This window comes from Pelophylax lessonae, assembly GCF_965119305.1.
Source record: "Pelophylax lessonae genome assembly, chromosome: 9".
Classification (NCBI taxonomy): domain Eukaryota; kingdom Metazoa; phylum Chordata; class Amphibia; order Anura; family Ranidae; genus Pelophylax; species Pelophylax lessonae.
The window spans coordinates 260,119,008-260,137,316 of NC_138776.1; the positions used below are offsets into that span (position 1 = coordinate 260,119,008).

Below are 18,309 nucleotides of genomic sequence, written 5' to 3' on the forward strand. Positions count from 1 at the left end.
TAAAATCCAGGTCAATCCAGTGTAGTAACAAACCACTAATGCGTTTTGGCTAACAAAACCTTATTATTAAAGAATTTGCAGACTAAATCCAGACTCCAATATGAACGTTTCTTTTGGTTGATTTTGGAGGCAGAACAGCTGTGAGATCGACTTTTCCACTTATTCCACTGACGGGGAGGAGGAGCTAACATTTTTGTGACCAACTGACATTTTTTATATATTTTTTTTCCAACAGATGGATGTGACGTCGGGAATTCCTCGGAGAGACATCTTCTATTATCTGCTGATTGTAAGTCAGAAGATAATGTCATCACACAGGATCCTCCAGGAGGAAATCCAAATACACAAAATATCCATCACAGACCTTCCTGTCCGGAGACATCAATGGATCCCTCTGATCAGGGGGAATCTTCTTACCAATCACATACTATGATTGCAAATATCCATTTAGGATCTCACACTGCAGATAGATCAACAGATCCTTCTAATCCCAAAGAGTCTTCTCACCAATCACATACTATGATTGCCTATATCTATTTAAAACCTCACACCGCAGATAGACCAACCAAACCACCAAATCCCAAGGAATCCTTCTCACCCCATGAAGGAGCTCACAGAGCTGACAATCTATTCTCGTGTTCAGAATGTGGGGCATCTTTCACTGAAAACAATATCCTTCGTTTACACCAGAGAATTCACATGGGTGTGCTTCCTTATTCATGTTCAGAGTGTGGCAAAAGCTTTGCTTTTAAAGGAGACTTTGTTAAACATCAAAGAATTCACAAGGCTGAGTGTCCTTATTTATGTTCAGAGTGCGGGAAATCTTTCATAAAGAAAGCCAATCTTATCAGTCATCAGAGAATTCACACGGGTGAGCGCCCCTATTCTTGTTCAGAGTGCGGAAAATCTTTTACTAAAAAAGGAAGTCTTGTCACACACCAGAGAATTCACACGGGGGAGCGTCCTTATTCATGTTCAGAGTGCGGGAAATCTTTCATTTATAACGGAGACCTTGTTAAACACCAGAGAATTCACACGGGGGAGCATTCATGTACAGAGTGTGGGAAACGTTTTCTTTCTAACGGAGACCTTGTTAAACACCAGAAAATTCACACAGGTGAGCATTCATGTACAGAGTGCGGAAAAACGTTCACTTCTAAAGGAGACCTTGTTAAACACCAGATAGTTCACACAGGTGATCATCCTTATACATGTTCAGAGTGCGGGAAATCTTTCAATGAAAAAGGAGGTCTTGGTACACACAAGAGGATTCACAGGGGTGAGTTTCCTTATTCATGTCCAGAGTGCGGAAAATGTTTCTCTTTTAAAGAAGAACTTGTCAAACACCAGACAAGTCACACGGGTGAGGGTCCTTATCCATGTTCAGAGTGCGGGAAATGTTTCAATCACAAAGGAGCCCTTGTTAAACATCAGAGAGGTCACACAGGCGAGCGTCCTTATTCATGTTCAGAGTGCGGGAAATCTTTCACTCAGAAGGGGAACCTTGCAAAGCACCAGAGAATTCACACGGGTGAGCGTCCTTATTCCTGTACGGAGTGCGGGAAAACTTTCACTCAGAAAGAAACCCTTGTTACACATCAGAGAACACACACTGCACAGCGTCCTCGATTCCATGCAGAGTGTGGAAAAAGTTTTACAGATAAAAGAAGTCTAATTAGACATCAGAGGAAATGCGCCTGCTAATTCTTTTGACAAATGTACGACGGCGGAACTTATTGAACCATAACACAACTGTAGGAAGAAAATATTTAATTTATAGGAGGAGATAGATGGGCTGGGTCTTCTTCACTTCTTGTATTTTTTGGAGATTAGCCTGCTACAGTTTCTGTCGCCCCCCCCCCCCCCCCACTCTGCATTTTGTTTCCCCATTTTTACTTTTATTATTTTACACACTTAATATAAATAAACCATCGAGATCGGTAGCCACTCATAATAGGTTACAGGCAGTTGCGGCTGGTGCTCCATGGGCCGAGGGGGGGGGGGGGGTTGGCAGATGGACCACACCTTACCACCACACCAGCCAACACAATACCCACCCGATTGCTGGCTCACTTACCCTGGACTGGCAGGCAGCGGCGGCTTCCCCCTCAGTCTCCTCCGTGGGTCGGGCTTCCCCTGCGTCTCCTCCCTTCTCCTCCTCCTTTGCCAATAGCATGGCTTCTCCTTTCGAGCCAATCGGGAAATGGGTCTCAGGACCCACTTCCTGATTGGCCAGGAGGAGAATCCAATCCGTGTGACAATAGTGAATATTCATTCGCAATTGTCACACAACTGGGTGGGCGCAGTGCTCTGCGCCCCCTGAGCCCACCCTTTTTTTGAAGCCTAATAGAGCCTCTGGCTCTAATCACGTGCTTCAAAAAAAAAAAAAAAACCCATTGGAATCCATGCGTCCGGCGCCCTGCATGTAGATTAGGGGGCCGGACGCATGGATAGGGGGGGGGGGGGCGGCGCCCCCAGTGGGCGGGCCGCCACTGGTTGCAGGGGGTACTCAAAAATATAAGCACACCAGGGAAAATTGTTAATTTCTTGATCCACAGATTCTGTAAGGGGCAGATAGGTCAAGTGTTGTATAGCTAGCCATATAAATTGTCCAATCTGTGGGCAACAACCAAGCAATTGTAACAATAGAAGGACAATTTTATCATTACATGACAAGAAACAAGCAATTGTAGCAATACATTGGCAATAAAATGCAGGTACAATACCTGAAGCTCAGTCTGTCTTTTGTTTTTGTATTCTGTTGAAAATTATGGGAATGGATCTAACCAAATGAATGCAGAAAGGATCACTGTAAAAAATAAAAAAAGTATGAATGCACACTTACATTGCTAGAAAGTAAAGGATCTTCTTACACAGGTGGTCACTGCCAATCGTTTTTCTTGAATTGTTACTCATTGGAAAGAATGTTCCTTCCACTGGAGGTCAGATGGGAAAGACAATTCAAAAGAATGCTGTCGTAAAAGCATTGGGATAAATTGGCAAGAGAAGTTACTGCAGATAATGAGCAGTGAGCTAGTGAAAAATGAATGTGGGTAAGAGCTTCCAAAGAATGTGGTGTGGATGGTGGAGAAGAGCTGTCGGAGAATGTAGTGTGGATGGTGGAGGAGAGCTGTCGGAAAATGTAGTGTGGATGGTGGGAGGAGAGCTGTCGGAGAATGTAGTGTGGATGGTGGAGGAGAGCTGTCAGAGAATGTAGTGTGAATTGTGGGGGGGAGAACTGTCAGAGAATGTAGTGTGGATGGTGGAGGAGAGCTGTCAGAGAATGTAGTGTGGATGGTGGAGGAGAGCTGTCGGAGAATGTAGTGTGGATAGTGGGAGGAGAGCTGTTGGAGAATGTAGTGTGGATGGTGGGAGGAGAGCTGTCAGAGAATGTAGTGTGGATGGTGGAGGAGAGCTGTCGGAGAATGTAGTGTGGATGGTGGAGGAGAGCTGTCGGAGAATGTAGTGTGGATGGTGAGAGAAGAGCTGTCGGAGAATGTAGTGTGGATGGTGGAGGAGAGCTGTCGGAGAATGTAGTGTGGATGGTGGAGGAGAGCTGTCGGAGAATGTAGTGTGGATGGTGGGAGGAGAGCTGTCGGAGAATGTAGTATGGATGGTGGAGGAGAGCTGTCGGAGAATGTAGTGTGGATAGTGGAGGAGAGCTGTCGGAGAATGTAGTGTGGATATTGGGGGGGAGAGAGCTTCAGCAAATGTAGTGTAGATGGTGGGAAAAGAGCTGTAGGAGAATGTAGTGTGGAGGGTAGAGGAGAGCTGTCGGGGAATGTAGTGTGGGTGTACACAAGGCTGGAATGGGCTACAAGACCATCACCAAGCTTGGTGTGATTATTCGCATCTCACCAAGCACACAACAATTGGTGTGATTATTCGCAATTTGAAGAAACACAAAATAACCGTCAGTCTCCCTTGGTCTGGGTCTCCATGCAAGATCTCACCTTGTGGAGTTGCAGTGATCATGGGAACTGTGAGGAATTAGAGAACTACACAGGAGAATCTTGTCATGGATCTCAAGGCAGCTGGGACCATAGTCACCAAGAAAACAATTGGTAAGACACTACTCCATGAAGGACTGAAATCCTGCAGCACCCGCAAGGTCCCCTGTTCAAGAAAGCACATGTACAGGCTCGTCTGAAGTTTGCCAATGAACATCTGAATGATTCAGAGGAGAAATGAGTGAAAGTGTTGTGGTCAGATGAGACCAAAATGGAGCGCTTTGGTATCAACTCAACTCGCCGTGTTTGGAGGAGGAGGAATTCTGCTTATGACCCAAGAACACCACCCCCACCGTCAAACATGGAGGTGAAATAACATTAGGCTTTGGGGGTGTTTTTCTGCTAAGGGGACAGGACAATTTCACGGCATCAAAGGGACGATTGACGGGGCCATGTACCGTCAAATCTTGGGTGAGAACCTCGTTCCCTCAGCCAGGGCATTGAAAATGGGTTGTGGATCGGTAATTCAGCATGACAATAACCCAAAACACACAGCCAAGGCAACAAAGGATTGGAACAAGAAGAAGTGCACTAAGGTTTGGAGATGCCTAGACAGTTTCCAGACCTTAATCCCATAGAAAATATGTGGAGGGAGCTGAAGGTTCGAGTTACCAAACATCAGCCTCGAAACCTTAATGACTTGGAGAGGATCTGCAAAGAGGAGTGGGACAAAATCCCTCCTGAGATGTGTGCAAACCTGGTGACCAACTACACCTCTGTGATTACAAGAGTTTTGCCACCAAATACTAAGTCATGTTTTGCGAAGGGGTTAAATACTTATTTCACTCATTAAAATGCAAATCAATTTAGAACTTTTTCTGGATATTTTTGTCTTGTAGCCCATTCCAGCCTTGTGTAGGTCTACAATTTTGTCCCCGATATCCTTGGACAGCTCTTTGGTTATGGCCATGGTGGAGTGATTGGAATCCGATTGATTGATTGCTTCTGTGGACAGGTGTCTTTTATACAGGTAACAAGCTGAGATTAGGAGCACTCCCTTCATGAGAGTGCTCCTAATCTCAGCTTGTGACCTGTATAGAAGACACCTGGGAGCCAGAGATCTTGCTGATTGATAGGGGATAAAATATTATTTCACTCATTAAAATGCAAATCAATTTATAACTTTTTTTAAATGCTTTTTGCTGGATATTTTTGTTGTTATTCTGTCTCTCACTGTTAAAATAAACCAACCATTAAAATTATAGACTGATCATTTCTTTGTCAGTGGGCAAACGTACAAAATCAGCAGGGAATCAAATACTTTTTTCCCCTCACTGTAACATTTAATTAAATAATAACAGATAAAGGTTTCAAACCTAATAATTTTGGAAAATGTAACAAGAATACTTTGCTATAGATGCCTTTCACCAGGGAGTTCCCTGTCCTTACAGTTTAGCACAATGATTAACCAGATTTGTGCTTGCTCTGGTACAGGACTAAGTATTACAAGTTTCGGCTGTAGTATATACAGGATGAATGGACAGTAGTAACCAATTGTAACTCTTGGAAAAGGAGTATTACCTTTAAAGGAAGGCAGCAAGCATTCCTGAAGCAGCTTGGTCAGTTTGTAATTACATTCCTATAGCGTTAGATTGGTTACGGTAAAACCATTCTTTTATGGCCACTTAACGAGGTCACTTCCATCACCAATGTAAAACAAAATGGAGAATTCAGTCATAGAAAAGCCGAGGAGAGCCGGACACCTCACAGCCATCACCTCAGAGTTCCCGCTTCACTCCTCCTCCACTGTCATTGGCTGCACTCCCTCCACACCAACCAATCACAGGGTGGGATCACAGTTAGGCCAGTTACGGTAAAACCATCCTTATATGGCCACTTAACCAGGTCACTTCCATCAGCAATGTAAAACAAAATAAAGAATTTAGTCATAGAAGAGCCGAACACCTCACAACTTTACCTCAGAGTTCCCGCTTCATTCCTCCTCCACTGCCATTGGCTGCACTCCCTCCACACCAACCAATCACAGGGTGGGGCCACAGTCACTGGGCAGATTCTGCTCTCCTCAGGGACTTTCCTTAGATCCCTCCACATCGACCAAGTTACCACAGAAACTCACCACAATCACAAAAATGTGACTCTGATATTATTTTACCTTTACCACATTTCCTGTGACAGAAAACAGAACCCATTCCACCGTCACTTCTGTCACCGATGTAAAACAAAATGGAGAATTCAGTCATAGAAGAGCTGAGGAGAGCCGGACACCTCACATCGTCACCTCAGAGTTCCCTCTTCACTCATCCTCCACTGCTATTGGCTGCACTCCCTCCACACCAACCAATTACAGGGCAGGATCAGAGTCACTGGGCGGATTTTGTTCTCCACAGAGACTCTCCAGATCTGTCCACTATAATTGACTGCACTCTCTTTCACAGGAACCAATCACAAGGTAAGAATAAGAGTTACCACAGAGACTCACCTCAGTCACACACTATTATTATTATACATTTATATAGCTCTGACATATACCGCAGTGCTGTACAGAGATCACTGAGCCAATCACATCAGTCTCTGTACCAGAGGAGTTTATAATCTGGATGGGATGGAGAGATGGGGCTGTGATGCCGAGAGAAATACAAGCTTGTTCCTTACTCAAATATAATTTTATCAATGAGTGTTTACATTTCAAGCCCTAAGAATACCGCTTTATATTTTGAGTGATTATATATATATATATATATATACACACACACACACATACATAAGTAAATGTAGTAGACCACAGTATTTATATTCATGTGGTAATCTCACATAGACAGGAAGTGATGTAGGAACACAAACAGGAAGTTCCGGGTCAGAGGTGAATTCGGAGGAAGTAGAGAGGAGACATTGCTGGAACTGGCAGCAGAGGAGGTAATAAGATATTATTTTATATTTACACCCAGTAACCCTCCCGTCATGTTCCGTCCTCTTCCTCCATAGTCACTGTGATGTCTGCTATGGTATGGATACTAAATATAGAGCCATTTATCCAACTGTCTATCCAGAGCCTCTGGTTTATAGACCAGATACATCCTAAATATAGAACCATTTATCCAACTGTCCATCCAGAGCCTCTGGTTTATAGACCGGATATATCCTAAATATAGAACCATTTATCCAGCTGTCCATCCAGAGCCTCTGGTTTATAGACCGGATACATCCTAAATATAGAGCCATTTATCCAACTGTCCATCCAGAGCCTCTGGTTTATAGATCGGATACATCCTAAATATAGAACCATTTATCCAACTGTCCATCCAAAGCCTCTGGTTTATAGACCGGATACATCCTAAATATAGAACCATTTATCCAACTGTCCATCCAGAGCCTCTGGTTTATAGACCGGATACATCCTAAATATAGAACCATTTATCCAACTGTCTATCCAGAGCCTTTGGTTTATAGACCAGATACATCCTAAATATAGAACCATTTATCCAACTGTCCATCCAGAGCCTCTGGTTTATAGACCGGATACATCCTAAATATAGAACCATTTATCCAACTGTCCATCCAGAGCTTCTGGTTTATAGACTGGATACATCCTAAATATAGAACCATTTATCCAACTGTCCATCCAGAGCCTCTGGGTTATAGACCGGATACATCCTAAATATAGAACCATTTATACAACTGTCCATCCAGAGCCTCTGGTTTATAGACCGAATACATGAAATTTCTGTTGGGTGCCACCACTTGTCTATGAGTTATAAAGACCAGTGAGGTCGCTATATTATCTGTCTATAGAGATCAGAGTCTTGTATGGAACACACGATCACATCAATGAGGATGGAGTAGGACCTGATTCAAATATTTAATATTCAGGATATTTTAAGTAGAATTCCAGCTAAAGCCTCACCAGTCCTTAAAATGGTCCTTTCCCTCTCTTAACATACTAAATAACCTATGTAAAAAAAAGATGTATATACTTACCAATTTTCAGCCAACTCCGGCCACATAATCCAGCTTCCCTGTGTCAGCCCTCAGCAGCTGCAGGGGAAAAGAAAGGACTGCCCACAGTGGCTGCACTATGGTAGTGTGATTATATCTGGCTTTCAAAACTATTGTTAGACACTCTCTCCATTTCCTTGCAGCCACCAGTGGCTGACATAGGGGGTCACGTGACCAGACCGGAGCAGGCTGAAAAAAGGGTAGTATATATACATCTTTTTTTACACAGGTGAGTTAGTATAGGTTTTAGGAGAGGGTAGATAATATTTTTATACTAGTTAGGCTTTAGCTGAAATTCTACTTTAAACCTCACCCTCGAGATCAGCAACTTGCTGACCGGAGAGGTGAGGAGGATTCTGGGAGGTCACATGACCTCATTCTTATCTCTAATAATAAAACACAGACCTGACCGGAAAGGTGAGGAGGATTCTGGGAGGTCACATGACCTCACTCTTATCTCTAATAATAAAACACAGACCTGACCGGTGTTCCGTGAAAAAACCATACCCGTGAGAAAACCATACCCTCGTCAATTCCGGTGCACCTACGGAGGGTATGGATTTCTCACGGTAGTTACACTTGCGGCGCTTACATTAAAACAGCTCCTCTGCAACATGGCTCATCTCCGCTCCTTCCCTTGTCACTTCCCTGCTCTCAGGTAATAAATATAAAAGCAGATCACGGAGCCGCGATCGCCGTCATTTACCTCTCATACACCCGCCACTGCTTTTATATTTATTAGGCGAGATCAGGCAAGTCACAGGGATAGGAGATTATTTATGTTGCAGCCGAACTGTTTTAATGTTACTGCCGCAAGTATAACATTACACACAGTGCCGTGATAATTTCCTACCCTCCGAGCATGCGCACTTGTCAAATTCTTTGCTGTTCTATTATGTATCCGGGGCTCTGAGCATGCGCACTGCTGCACTGCTCAGCTGTTTGAGACAGGAAGTGACGAGGGTATGGAATTCTAACAAGGTATGGAATTCTAACGTTACACCGGAAAGGTGAGGAGGATTCTGGGAGGTCACATGACATCACTCTTATCTCTATTAATAAACTCTGGGAGGTCACATGACATTGTTGCTCTTCAATGTAGAGTTTTCCTCCAGGGAAGTGCCTTCGCCTCATTCCCTGAAACTCAAGAGAAATAGAAGATTGTAGAAGTCACCAACAAGATCATTGATCTGCTGACAGGAGAGGTGAGCTGTGCCGGGAATTCTGGGACATTATTCAGTAACAGACAAGGGATGTGTCTGGATGGTGACTGTATCATTGTGTGTGTCAGGTTCCAATAAGGTGTCAAGATATTACTGTCTATTATCCATGGAAGAAGAGTATTTAGGACACAAGGATCTCTACAAGGACATCAAGATGGAGAATCAGCCGCCCCTCACATCACCGGGTAAGAGGAGACTTTATTGTAAAGGAGCGAGCAGTACGGAGGATCCACCTAGATCCCCCATCATCTGATAAACACATAGAAACAATGTATTCAGTCAGTGTGTGTGTTTCCTACAGATGGATCCAGTAATGGGAACCCACCAGAGAGATGTCCCCGTCCTCTGTATTCCCGGGATTCCACACAGGAAGATCACACCATCCCTCACCATCATCAGGTAGGTGGAACTGACCAACTAGAACTGAAATACAAATCCATCCTTTGAGATAACATTCTTCTATGTCATCTCTTTTTTTCATTTTACAAATCCGTAAATTATTTGCACTTTAGGATGAAGAACTGAAATATATCAAAGTTGAGGTTAAAGTGGAAGAAGAAGAAGAGATGTTTAGGGATCAGCAGTCTATGGAGGAGGGGGGTCCTCTGTATTCCTGGGATTCCACACGGGAAGATCACACCATCCCTCAGGTAGGTGGGGCTGGACATGTAGGCCTAAATATGTATTCTCAGCTATGAGAAGATATTCATCTATGTAGTCTCTTGTTTTGATGCTTAGTTCTACATTTGAAGTGCAACCTTTGCTTTTTGCCCCCCCCCCCCATCAACATTTCCAGCTCCTTTGTGCACCCTACCATTACACCCCCATTTTTATTTATTTTTTCGTCTTAAAACAATATACTGTACATTCCTTTCTTCTTTGGGTCTTAGTCCAGCCACATGTCATCGTGGGTCCTCTTCCTCCTTGTGTTCCTCCTTGAGGGTGGGGTGCATACTGAAGGGGGTGGTGCTGTTCTTTTCTCCTGTAAGTCCAGGCTGATGTGATGATGTGCCACTAGGGGATGGGTCCCGGGCTTCCTAGGCTCACAGGAAATGGGCAGTAGACTTAAATTATCACTGCTTAAAGTCAGTAACACTTGCCAGTCCTGTCCTTCCCCCAACCTGTGACTAGGCAGTGAAAGGAGAAGCAGTAGACTGATGAGCTTGTCTCTTTACTCTTTTCTGCTATCCACATGTGATTAGTTACCACAAAATCAAAGTTGACTGGCTCCTTGTTCTGCTCCCAGTCTGAGCTGTTTTGTACAGGTACTTCAAGAGCCTGGTACCAGGTATATTTAGGTACTTATACTGCTCTCATTTAATAAACAAACACATTTAATCATGTAGTAGGGAGCGAATAGCTGCTGTTATTTTTGTCTTTTATATCTGCCTGAAGTTCAGCTTTAATAGATGTTTTCTATTATTTTGGGGTTTAGGGTGAAGAACGGATTAATATGAAAGTTGGGGTTAAAGAAGAAGAAGTAGAGACTTATGTTGTGGGTGATCAGCCGTCCACAGAGGAGGTTGGGATGATTATGAAGAGAAAACAGGAAGAAATATCTCTACTTATCGACACAAGTAAGTATAGGCACTATGGAAAAAATAGTTCACAGTCTCATAAGGATTTTAGTTTAGGGAAAAAGTTAGATAATTCTCAGATCTTCACATCTTCCTTTAGGCAGGTGCCAAATGGTTAAATATGTGTTTGGCTAATAAAGGGTTAATGTGTGGTGTGGCAGGGGGTAACACTTGATGCTGTGATGTGCCTTCCCCTGCATACTCCACTTCCAGCTTCTGTAGTGATATATGTAGGAGGAGACCGGCCCTCATGGTCTGTCCGTGTATGGGAGGTGATCAGTGAGGATGCTGCAACGATGTTGTAACCGAACCTCCGACCCACGCTGTATGTGTGGTCTTCCGTCAGTATACGTCTTCCTTGCAGTCATGAACATATATCCCAGATTTTCCCAGCCGCCCTCATACAAAGCTAGCCTACAAGTTAAGGAACCTTCTCCTTTATTGAACAGTTTCACGCTTTATACACACAGGAGCACGTCCCCCTCCTGATCAAATTATTACACACAGGTCAGGGGTTGCCTGATTACATTATCCTATGCAGATGAAATTGTATACAGTAACAGAATGAACCTGAACTAATTATCTGGCCATCTGGACAGAACAATGTGGGCTCATTTAACATTTAACAATGGGACAGGCAGACTTAATAGATAGACAGTAGGACAAGACTGCCAATGACAGTCTGTCTATCTACTACATTGAAACACATGGAATACACATCTAGGTGTCACAGACTCCATGGCAACAGGCCACAGGTCTCACAGCACAAAGTGAAATCAAATCTCCACATTTCTTGAGAGCCACCGTTGACAAATATCACTCGCCCATCTGAAGCCATCCAAACCACTCTCTCAGCGTCCCCCAAGTATCTGTCCCTCACTCCCAGTGATGTGAACTTAACTGTACAGTGAAGTTTCCACTTAGTGGGACCCTGGACTGGGTTCCAAGGTCAGGACTTTTGATGTCATTTACTGGGATGCAACTGAGCTATAAAAAGTTATGGAGAGAGCCACACAGAACAGCCAAGTCCGGTACAGTGTTATTGGAAAGAGTACCTGTCTGTGTTACTTTAGAAGAGAAAGTGCTTTATAGTTTATCCAGAGAACTGGGGAACGAAATGTACAATTCAGTCTTGAGGTTATGGAGTGAAGTGTGATAAGGAGGAGGTGCAATCAGTTAAGGAGAGGGAACAGTGGTGGCTGGTGATGGAGGTTCTGTAGGTGGGAACGGCTTGGTACTTGGCAAACTGTACTGAGCGGCTGGGCCCCTAACTTAGGGCCCACTGCAGAACGAAACCCTCCTGCAGACCTTGCCTGGAACTTTGACGGTAGTCCCCGTCACTGGGGATGAAAGACAGACACTATATGTGGGGCCCTTGGAGTAATGTTACTTTGGAATCAAGTCCATGTCTCCGCAAGACAGTCAGACTCATAGCAGATGCTAATGTCATCAGCTCAACCATCCGTCTCCCACATATTGGTAATTTTGCTGATTTATTCACCTATTGTTACTGTCTGGTGGTTAATTTGATTGACTCTTGGAGGATCCTTTATGATGGGATTAGCCTTGTGTCAACTGTACCTCATTATCTAACCATTGTGTGATGTTTTGGGTAAATTTTCAGGTCATTGTTCATGTAGTGACTGACCTACTTCTCAAGTGTAAAAAACACCTGTAATCTTGCTCAATAAAGAGGTCACCCCCCCAGCATTCAGTCTCGACTAATGTCTGTGGGGTAAAGCTATACCTCCTATATCACTACTATACCTGCTTTGGATTATCGCTATTGGGAAAGTCTACTTGTTATTGCTACCAAGAACAGCATAACGTGCTACTAGGGGAGAAGGACATCTCTGGTGGCTAGACCCGTGTTCCTACCCAGGGTGGCCGCCACAGGAGCCACCTGTGCGAGGCCTTCTGAACTATTTGGGGTGGTTTCCCACTTTACCTTTGGGTTGGACATGGTGAAGTGTACAGTGTTGTGAAAAGCTGGTGGAGGACAATCAGTGATTAGCACTATTCCCCTTAAAATATCCCTGTAGCCAGTGCCAGGATACTGTATGTGTCACTGGCAGGTAAAAAAACTTAATCTATTTGATGTGGAGTTGGCCTCAAGTGATGAGGCACTAATGCACGTATGAAGGTCTGACCCTCTGATGAAGCCATTCTAATGGCGTAACGCGTAAGGAGCCGATGATGTCACACAACTGGGGAAGGAAGTGAGTTGTGTATGTCAGGAGCATGGCTGCAGCATAACTCACTACTAGGGGGAGAAGAACATCTCTGGCGGCGAGATCCGTGTTCCTACCCAGGGTGGCTGCCACAGGAACCACCTGTCTGAGGCCTTCTGAACTATTTGGGGTGGTTCCATACTTTGCCTTTGGGTTGGACATGGTGAAGTGTACAGTGTTGTGAAGAGCTGGTGGAGGACAATCAGTGCTCAGCACTATTCCCCTTAAAATATCCCTGTAGCCACTGCCAGGATACTGTATGTGTCACTGGCAGGTAAAAAGATGTAATATATTTGTATGTGGGGTTGGCCTCCAGTGATGAGGCACTAATGCACATATGAAGGTCTGACCCTCTGATGAAGCCACTCTAATGGCGTAACGCGTAAGGACCAGAGCTGATAATGTTACACAGCTCGGGAAGGAAGAGAGTTATTGTAAGCCAGGAGCATGGCTGCACGGATATCTTAAAGGGGCCAGTTACTTGTGAAATACTCATTTTGTTTTACTTTTCTTCCCCTACAGATGGAAGTTATGCCAGGAATTCCTCAGAGAGACATCTTCTACTATCTGCTGATTGTAAGTCAGAAGATAATGTCATCACACAGGATCCTCCAGGAGGAAATCCAAATACACAAAATATCCATCACAGACCTTCCTGTCCGGAGACATCAATGGATCCCTCTGATCAGGGGCAATCTTCTCACCAATCACATACTATGATTGCAAATATCCATTTAGGATCTCACACTGCAGATAGATCAACAGATCCTTCTAATCCCAAGGAATCTTCCTTACCCCATGAAGAAGTTCACATAGGTGACAATCTGGCCTCATGCTCAGAGTGTGGTAAATGTTTCACTCATAAAGAATACCTTGCCAAACATCAGAGAATTCACACAGGTGAGCGTCCTTATTCGTGCTCAGAGTGCGGGAAATCTTTCACTATAAAAGGAAGCCTTGTTGCACACCAGAAAGTTCACACGGGTGAGCATTCATGTTCACAGTGTGGGAAGTCTTTTGCTCAGAAAGGAAACCTTTTGAAACACCAGAGAGTACACACGGGTGAGCGGCCTTATTCATGTTCAGAGTGCGGAAAATCTTTTGCTCAAAAAGGAAACCTTGCAAAACACCAGAGAATTCACACAGGTGAGCGTCCGTATTCATGTTCAGAGTGCGGGAAATCTTTCTCTAGGAAAGAGAACCTAAATGAACACCAGAGAAATTACAAGGGTGAGAGAAACTATTCATGTTCGGAGTGTGGAAAATCTTTCTTTAAAAAAGATAATCTTGTCAAACACCAGAAAATTCACACGGGGGAGCGTCCCTATTCATGTTCAGAGTGCGGGAAATCTTTCTTTAAGAAAAATAATCTTTTTAGGCATCAGAGATTTCACACGGGTGAGCGTCCTTATCCTTGTTCAGAGTGTGGAAAATCTTTCGGTCAGAAAAGAGACCTGGTCATACATCAAAGAATTCACACTGGTGAGCGCCCTTATTCATGTTCAGAGTGCGGAAAATCTTTCGGTCATAAAGGAGACTTTGTTAAACATCAGAGAACTCACACAGGTGAACGTCCATATTCATGTTCAGAGTGCGGGAAATCTTACACTCATAAAACAGACCTTGTTAAACATCAGAGAATTCACACAGGTGAACTTCCATATTCTTGTTCAGAGTGCGGGAAATCTTTCAGCCATAAAGGAGACCTCGTTAAACATCAGAGAACTCACACGGGGGAACAACCTTATTCATGTTAAGTGTGCGGAGAAATCTTCGACTTATAAAAGAGTCTTTGGTTAACACCAGAAAATTCACACCAGTGAGCGTCCTTATTTAATGTTCAGAGTGTGGGAAGTCTTTCTTTAAGAAGGAGAACCTGGATGATCACCAGAGAAAACACACAAGTGAGCATTCATGTTCAGAGTGCTAACCCGTTATCTCAGGGATCTCCAAACTACGGTCCTCCAGCTATTACGGAACTACGTGTCCCATGAGGCATTGTAAAACTCTGACAATCACAGACATGACCAGGCATGATGGGAATTGTAGTTCCTGAACAACTGGAGGGCCACAGTTTGGAGATCCCTGAGATAACGGGTTAGCGTCCTCATTCATGTACTGAGTGCGGGAAACCCTTCACTTCAAAAGGAAGCCTAGTTATACATAAGATAAAGCTGAGGTCTCCAAACTATGGCCTTCCAGTTGTTCAGGAACTACAATTCCCATCATGCCTAGTCATGTCTGTGATTGTCAGAGTTTTCAATGCCTCATGGGACACGTAGTTCCGTAACAGCTGGAGGACCGTAGTTTGGAGATCCCTGAGATGACGGGTGAGTGTCCTCATTCATGTACTGAGTGCGGGAAACCTTTCAATCTGAAACACAACAGAGAAGACACATTGCACAGCATCCTCAAAGCATTACGACTGCGGGAAATGTTTTACAGATAAAGGCCAAGGAAGTCTAATTATACATAAGAGGAAAAGGACCTGCTGATTCTTTTGACAAATGTATGATGGTTTTTACTGAAGGAACTTATTAATCCATGGTAAATATTTTTTAAAAAGGGGGGGCAACCTGGCAAAAGTGATGTTTCATTTTGAGGTGGAGATGGGTGAGCTGAGTCTTCTCTTGGCTTCTTCCATTTCTTGGATGCTCCAATAGTGGGATGTGCTTTGTACAGTTTCTGTACCCGCATTTTGCTATCCCCCTTCCTCTGTTTTTTCATTTTGCCTATGTATATATATATATATATATATATATATATATATATATATATATACAGTATATATATGAAAAAAAAATGTTATGGGGGCACACTAAGATATAAGCATATCAGGGAACAATTTTAACCCCATGAGTCTCACGTTTTCCAAGGGGGCAGATTGGCCCTACAAGTAGTATACTGTGCATATCACCATACATTGGGGGTAGGGGGGGGGGGGTAAGGTAAATATTTGGGTTTTTAGGGGGTGGTTTGATTATATATCCATAAAAATTACATTTTACTATTTAGTGATACAGTCCTCAGATGAACCAGTACTGGGCTACTCAAATATTTGTAAAGCTAGCCATGTAAATTGCCCAATCTGTGGGTAACAAACTTGCAATTGTGGCAATACATGGACAATTTTATTAATTTACGGGAAGAAACAAGCAATGGCAACAACAAATACGAAATAAAAAAAAAAATACAATAACTACAGCTCTGTCTTTTTTTTTTTGTGTTCTGCTGAAAAGCTTGTACAGTATACAGATCTAACCTACTGAATGTAGAAATTCCTTTACATTGGTAGACAGTGAAGAATATTGAAGGACGTATGTGGTCAGTGTGGAAAGACTTCCTTAAATTGGTGCTCATTGGAAAGAATGTTCCTTCCACTGGTGGTCAGCTGGGTAAAATCACCCTTATAGACCACTCAAAGGAATGCTGCAGTAATTGCATTGGGGGGGGGGGGGGGGTAGGCAAGAGAGTTTGCTGCAGGCAGTGTGGAGTGAGCTGTCAGAAAATGAACGTGGGCGGAGCTTTCAAAGTATGTAGTGTTGATGGTGGAGGAGAGCTGTAGGAGAATGTAGTGTGGATGGTGGGGGGAGAGCTGTCGGAGAATGTAGTGTGGATGGTGGGAGGAGAGCTGTCGGAGAATGTAGTGTGGATGGTGGAGGAGAGCTCTCGGAGAATGTAGTGTGGATGGTGGAGGAGAGCTGTCGGAGAATGCAGTGTGGATGGTGGAAGAGAACTGTCGGAAAAAATGTAGTGTGGATGGTGGAGGAGAGCTGTCGGAGAATGTAGTGTGGATGGTGGGAGGAGAGCTGTCAGAGAATGTAGTGTGGATGGTGGAGGAGAGATGTCGGAGAATGTAGTGTGGATGGTGGAGGAGAGATGTCGGAGAATGTATTGTGGTTGGTGGAGGAGAGCTGTCGGAGAATGTAGTGTGGATGGTGGAGGAGAGCTGTCGGCGAATGTAGTGTGGATGGTGGAGGAGAGCTGTCGGCGAATGTAGTGTGGATGGTGGAGGAGAGCTGTCGGCGAATGTAGTGTGGATGGTGGAGGAGAGCTGTCGGCGAATGTAGTGTGGATGGTGGGAGGAGAGCTGTCGGAGAATGTAGTGTGGATGATGGAGGAGAGCTGTCGGCGAATGTAGTGTGGATGGTGGAGGAGAGCTGTCGGCGAATGTAGTGTGGATGGTGGAGGAGAGCTGTCGGCGAATGTAGTGTGGATGGTGGAGGAGAGCTGTCGGAGAATAGTGTGGATGGTGGAGGAGAGCTGTCGGAGAATGTAGTGTGGATGGTGGGACGAGAACGGTCAGAGAATGTAGTGTGGATGGTGGAGGAGAGATGTCGGAGAATGTAGTGTGCATGGTGGAGGAGAGCTGTCGGAGAATGTAGTGTGGATGGTGGGAGGAGAGCTGTCAGAGAATATAGTGTGGATGGTGGAGGGAGAGCTGTCGGAGAATGTAGTGTGGATGATGGAGGAGAGCTGTCGGCGAATGTAGTGTGGATGGTGGAGGAGAGCTGTCGGTGAATGTAGTGTGGATGGTGGAGGAAAGCTGTCGGCGGATGTAGTGTGGATGGTGGAGGAGAGCTGTCGGAGAATAGTGTGGATGGTGGAGGAGAGCTGTCGGAGAATGTAGTGTGGATGGTGGGAGGACAACGGTCAGAGAATGTAGTGTGGATGGTGGAGGAGAGATGTCGGAGAATGTAGTGTGCATGGTGGAGGAGAGCTGTCGGAGAATGTAGTGTGGATGGTGGGAGGAGAGCTGTCAGAGAATATAGTGTGGATGGTGGAGGGAGAGCTGTCGGAGAATGTAGTGTGGATGGTGGAGGAGAGCTGTCGGCGAATGTAGTGTGGATGGTGGAGGAGCGCTGTCGGAGAATGTAGTGTGGATGGTGGAGAAGAGCTGTCAGAGAATGTAGTGTGGATGGTGGAGGAGAGCTGTCGGAGAATGCAGTGTGGATGGTGGAGGAGAGATGTTGGAGAATGCAGTGTGGATGGTGGAGGAGAGCTGTCGGAGAATGTAGTGTGGATGGTGGAGGAGAGCTGTCGGAGAATGTAGTGTGGATGGTGGGAGGAGAGCTGTCAGAGAATGCAGTGTGGATGGTGGAGGAGAGATGTTGGAGAATGCAGTGTGGATGGTGGAGGAGAGCTGTCGGAGAATGTAGTGTGGATGGTGGGGGGAGAGCTGTTGGAGAATGTAGTGTGGATGGTGGGAGGAGAGCTGTCAGAGAATGTAGTGTGGATGGTGGAGGAGAGCTGTCGGAGAATGTAGTGTGGATGGTGGGGGAGAGCTGTCGGAAAATGTAGTGAGGATGGTGGA

General features: G+C 44.6%; 2 protein-coding genes and 1 pseudogene across 3 annotated transcripts in view; all 3 read left to right on the forward strand.

The window, feature by feature from the left end:
• The window catches only part of LOC309564412 (uncharacterized protein), a 1,531,146-nt gene that overhangs the window by 1,350,140 nt on the left and 162,697 nt on the right, over positions 1-18,309 (forward strand).
• Positions 1-18,309, forward strand: part of LOC309563468 (uncharacterized protein) — a gene marked incomplete at its 3' end in the record, with an annotated part of 49,189 nt that overhangs the window by 17,238 nt on the left and 13,642 nt on the right. The window lies entirely within an intron of this gene.
• Positions 520-14,925, forward strand: LOC309563469 (annotated as a pseudogene). Its single transcript has 2 exons — positions 520-1,642; positions 13,836-14,925. The product of its transcript is annotated as an uncharacterized misc_RNA (transcript).